Source organism: Mobula birostris, chromosome 5 (genome assembly GCF_030028105.1).
Source record: "Mobula birostris isolate sMobBir1 chromosome 5, sMobBir1.hap1, whole genome shotgun sequence".
Taxonomy (NCBI): domain Eukaryota; kingdom Metazoa; phylum Chordata; class Chondrichthyes; order Myliobatiformes; family Myliobatidae; genus Mobula; species Mobula birostris.
In genome coordinates, this window is record NC_092374.1 from 150162351 (window position 1) to 150168350 (window position 6000).

Sequence of the window (6000 nt, forward strand, 5' to 3'; positions counted from 1 at the left end):
GCATTTTGTGTGTGTTGCTCTGGATTTTCAGCATCTGCAGACTTTCTCATGGTTATTGTTTTTAAAGTTTGTTCTGATGGTAAACCCCAGACTATTGTGTAAATTTTTTTTTGTCTGCATGACAAAATGCCAGCGTATTATGTGGCACAGCATAAGACTTCCTCTGGTAACATTGCAATGGAAACATTTGGGTTTATTCTTACCAGAATAGATCGATGATATAAATGCAAGCTGTCGCTGTTATTTGCATGGGTATATTTAAGAATTATCATCCTACAGACTCAAATGTCATCAATTGGAGTTAACGTCAAATCACTGTTTAAATAACCCATCTGCTTACGTTAAGTAGGATTTTCTACAAATGCTTTCCCTCATATTTTCCAAAAATACATGGAAAGCAGTGGACAGAGATTTAGTACAACTCTTAAGTATAAGCTTATTAGCATGCTGTTCCCCTGTGTACCTTTGTAATGGAAGGATTCAACCTTTCATCTTAAATATGTTTGTCTTTTAATGTTGTTAATGAAGGATATTATATGACTGCATTAAATAAAAATTGTGAATAAAAAATCAGGCTCTGCTGAGATTCCCAAGGAACAATAATTCACACAATTAATTAGTCAACTTTAGATGTTGCTATTTTTATTTTTAAATGTAAACTGAATTCCTGCACTATAAATACTGAATAATACATCTGTGGAAATTAAAGTAGTTTTAATGTTTTGTAAGACTCACATAGGGTCAGATTTATTAACTAGACCACCTCACCCTAATATTCTGTGTTCAGTTCTTTCAATAGACAGTATATGTTGTTTGAACCCAAGGCTTCACAGAGAATCCACAAATTAGGCAACACTGAGTGTTGCTTTGATCCCAGCATCTGCAGATTATTTTGTGTTCACAAATTAGGCAACTTTCTAATGGAAATCACAATCATAAATTTGGTATAGTGGCAGAGGTAAAACTGGCACCTTTAACATATTGGTCTATTTTTGCTTCAAGGACTTTACAACTTAAAAGACCATTTGGTTTCTTCACTTAAATTTCAAAATTATTAGAAAATGTGACAGTAATACAACAGAAGAATGCCAGGTTTATAAATGAGGGTGGTTACTAAGCATGTTGTTCATGTTGTTTAGCAGTTTATCTTTAGAGTCGAGTTTCCAGTTCCTTATTCCATGCAAAAAACTAAGTACATTTATTATCAAATTGCTTATAATATGTAGTATGTCACCATACTCCACCCTGAGATTCATTTTCTTGCAGGCATTCACAGAAGAAAGAAATAACAATAGAAGAATCAATGAAAAATTGACACGCAACAACTGAAAACAAATGTGCTAGACAATATGCGCAAATTTAAAAGAAATAAATAATACTGAGAAAATGAGTTGTAGACTCTGTAAAAGTCAGCCTTTAAGTTGTGGAATCAGCTTGGTCTTGAGGTGAGTGAAGTTCTCTAAAACTGGTTTAGGAACCTGATGATTGAAGGGTAATAACTGTTCCTGAACCTAGTCATGTGGGATTTAAGGCTCCAGTATTTCTGTCACAGTGGCAGCAGTGAGAAGAAAGCATGGTTTGGATGATGGGGTTCCTTGCAGATGGATACCGCTTTCCTGTGTCAATGCTTATGGATGTGCTCACTAGTGGGAAGGGCTTACCATGTGATGAACTGGACTCTATCCACTACTTTTTGTAAGCTTTTCCAACCTTGAGTATCGGTATTTTCAGAGCAGGCTGTGATGCAACCAGTTAGGATATTTTCCACTGTGCATCTGTAGAAGTTAGGCTAAGTTTTAGATGACTTGCTGAATCTGTGCAAACTTCTATAAAGTGGAAGCAATATCATGCTTTCTTTGTAGTGGTACTTATTTGCTGGTCCCAGGACAGATTCTCTGATATGATAACATCAATGAATTTAAAGTTAATGACTCCCTCCACCTCCAGTTCTCCAATGAAGACCTGCACATGAAACTCAGGTTTCTTCCTCCTGTGGTCTATAATCATCTTTTTGGTTTTGTTAATATTGAGTGAGAGGTTGTTGTTGTGGAACCATTCAACCAGATTCTCAATTTCACTCTTATATGTTAATTCATAATCACATTTGATTTGACCAATGACAGTGGCATTGTCAGCAAACTTAAATATGGCCTTGGAACTGTGCTTATCCTCACAGAAATAAGTATAAACCGAGTAGAACAGGCAAGTAAGTACATAACATTGTGCTGCACCTGTGTTGATGGTAATCATGGAGGGGATGTTGTTGTCAATTGTTCTGAATGGTGTCTGCAAGTCAGGAAATTATGAATCAAGTTGCACAGGGGGGTATCAATGCTTAGGTCTTGGAGCTGATTGATTAGTTTTGTGTGGATGATAGTGTTGAATGTCGAGCAGCAGAGCATTCTGATGTATGCATCTTCATGACTCAGATGTTCCCGAGCTGAGTGAAGAGCCAATTGGAGCAAATCCAAGTCATTCCTCAGTCAAGATCAACCTCTCAAAGCACTTCATCACAGTGGATATAAGTGCCACTGAATTATAACTAGTGATGGCGGGACACCACCATCGAGGCACATTCTTCTTGGGAACCAGTTTTTTTAAGCCTGCTTGAAGCAGGTGGGTACCTCAGACTGCAGAAGTGAAAGGTTAAAGATATCAGTGAACTCTCCAGCCAGTTGATTAGCACAGATCTTCAGTACCTGGGCAGGTATCCCATTTGGGCCAGATGCTTCTGTGGGTTCACTTTATTGAAGGGTGCTCTAACATTGGCCTCAGAGACTGAAATTGCAAGGTTATTGGTGACTATGGGAGGTCATAAAGGTACCTCCATGTTCTGTCAGTCAAGACAAGCATAAACCGCTTTGAGCTTATATGGGAATGAAACCTTGTTTTCACTTATGTTGCTTGATTTCACTTTGCAAGAGGTAAGAGCATTCAATCCTTGTCATAGCTGTTGGGTATCCCTATGTGATTCAAGTTTGGCCCAGAATTGCCATTTTGCATGTGAGATCACTTTCCAGAGGTCTCACCTGGACCTCTTGTACTTTCCTGGATCACCAGCCCTCAATACTACTAATCTAGCTCTTAGCAGGCTGTGAATCTCTTAGTTCATCCATGGCTTCTGGTTTGGGTAGACAGTGAATGATTTTATAGGGATACACTCATCCACAAGTGTCTTTATAAAGTCCATGACGACTATGGCATATACATTCAGGTCCTCTAAAGAGTGCTTGAACTTGGCCCAGTTCTCTGACTCGAAGCGATCCAATAATTACTGCTTTGACCCCCATAAATATCTCTTTGTTGTCCTTATCTCTGTTGCCTTGTTCTTTAGCCGCTGCCTGTATGCAAGTAGGAGGTAGACATCCAGATGATCGGGTTTCCCAAAATGTGATCTAGTGATGGAACAGCAAGCTTTCTTAATGGTAGCCTAGCAATGGTTGGGTGAGTTGGGTTCCCTGGTGCTGTAGAAGGTGTACCAATCGTAATTGGGCAGTGATTTCTTGAAGCTATCCTGGCTGAAGTCCCCAGCGAGGATGTGAAAAGCATCAGGATAGGCTGTTTCATGTTTGCTAATCATAACATTCATACATCAACAGCTTGCTTGACATTTGTGTTTCATGATATGTAACTGAGGTCAAGATTAATGTGGAAGACACTCTCAATAAGAAGAATGGTTGGCACTTAATCATTAATGTTCCAGTTTGGGAGAATAATAGTGCAACAAAACTGCTTTGTCTGCACACCAACTTCCCTGAAAATGTAGTTTAGTCCATCCAGTGGTCTGAGAACCTCTCAGCTGGAGCACCATGACCAGAGTGCTGGGGCAAGCCATGTCTCAGTGATGTAGAGAACACAACAATCCCTCAATTCCCTCTGATGCATCAATCTTACCTTTATATCCTCTGTCCTGTATTCCTGTAACTGAAAATTAGCTAACAATATGCTAGACAGAGATAGTCAAACTTCCTGTTGCGTTAATCTGGTTTGAAGCCCACACCGGCCTCTTCTCTACCAGTGATGGCCAATCTTCATCCACTTAAAGATGCTGCACCTGCACTTCTGAAAGTCAAGCTTGCCAAACTTGATGTTGAATAGTTCCATGGACTATTGATAAAGTGTATCATCTGTAAGTTTTAACCACTGTGAATGCATCCTTCAGGATGTGCAGTATGCAATGCCCACAGCCTCCGCATGGATTCACCAAAATAAGTGAAATAGCATCTATGCTTCCCATTTCTCTCTGTGTATGCTACTGACCAAGTTACAACATGCATTACAACAGAGGGGCATGACAATCCTGAAGAAAAATATTGCTAGTTTCCTTTATAATTTATTTTTAAAATTGGAATTGAATCACTAGCAGACAAAAAATCCTAATGATAACAAATGTAAATTTCAACCCCCATCTTGTGTACCACAAGTTTGAGCTTCACCAAAATAATGTGATCATTTTGCTTCTGCAGTTTGAGGTAGGCAAGGTGTCCTGTTCAAATTTTGATAGCTTGGCTGATCCACACTGCCTCTATTAACCAGCAACATGGTTAAAATTCGCTCTTTCATGCTCTACATATGAGCATATTGATCACTCATCTTGTCCTGGAGTAGGTGGAGCACACTTTTGAGATGATATATCTCAGTATCTTCCTATAATACTCACAAAGTAGCAATGGATAACATAAAAGAGTAAATCTATTTTGAACACAATTGTAGTATCTTCATTAATATATTAGTGTTCAACATATGAATCCAGAGGTAGTTTATTCGTTATCAAGGCCCTCTTCAACTATTCACATTCTGAGTCTTTAACTGGACAATTAATAAATGTGCAAAGTAGGTCTACTTCATGACTTCACACACAAAATTCTGGAGGAACTCAGCAGGTCAGGCAGCATCTAATGAAAGGAAGAAATAGTTAATGTTTTGGGCCGAGACCCTTCATGACTTTCTTTTCTTAGAGATTCACAATGTGAATAAACCAGAGCATACAAAGAAACCAGTAAAGTCCATGCTTAAAGATACAAAATAGACTCTCTTTTAAACTGACAGTAAATTAGGATATGTTTAAATTATATGTCCTTTCATGAAAGACAATTTTATGTCTGTTCTGGTAACTGCCTTTTGGAGTCTTTGCTTTTAGATCGATTGATCCTGGTCTGACTTACCAAGCTGTAACACTTTATTTTTGTCTGGGTTAACCTCACCTCTTGCTTATTTTAATGACCTGGAGTATATCCCATCAAGCCCTGGGGGCATATCCACCTTAATGCTGTTTGAGAGACCAAACACTGTCTCTTCCTTTACCTCGAAATGCCCCAGCATATTAACACACTCAGCACTGATCTCCCTATCCTCTGTGTCTTTCTCCATGGTAAATACTGATGTGAAGTACTCATTAGGGCCTCACCCACGTCCTCCGCATCCAACAAAATGTTTGCCCCTTTGTCCTTGAGTGTTCCTACCCTCTCTCTATTTATCCTCTTGCATTTGATTCTCTTTAACCCCACTTGCCAAGGACTTCTCATGCCGCCCTCCAGCTTTCTTAATTCCCTTCTTCAGTTCTTTTCTGGCTTCTTCATAACCCTAAAGGGCTCTGTTTGATTCTAGTTTCCTAAGCTTTGCATACATATCAATTTTCTTCTTAACTAGATTCATCACCTCTCTGGACATCCAAGGTTCTCTTACCTTGCCATTTTTATCTTTCCATCTGACTGGAACATATTTACTTTATCCTTTGTATATCCATCTTAAGTCTTAATGAGTTGTGGTCACTGTTTCTTACCTGTTCACTCATGGAAAGGTCACTCACCTAGCGATCTCAATACCCAACACTAGGTCTGGTACAGCGCCTCCTCTTGTTGGACTATCTACATATTGATTTAAGAAACCCTCCTCAATGCAACTAATACATTCTGCTTCACCTCTACTTCTTGCACAAAGAAGTTCCAATTAATGTTAGGGAAATTGAAGTCCCTATGACAACAATCCTATTGTTTTACA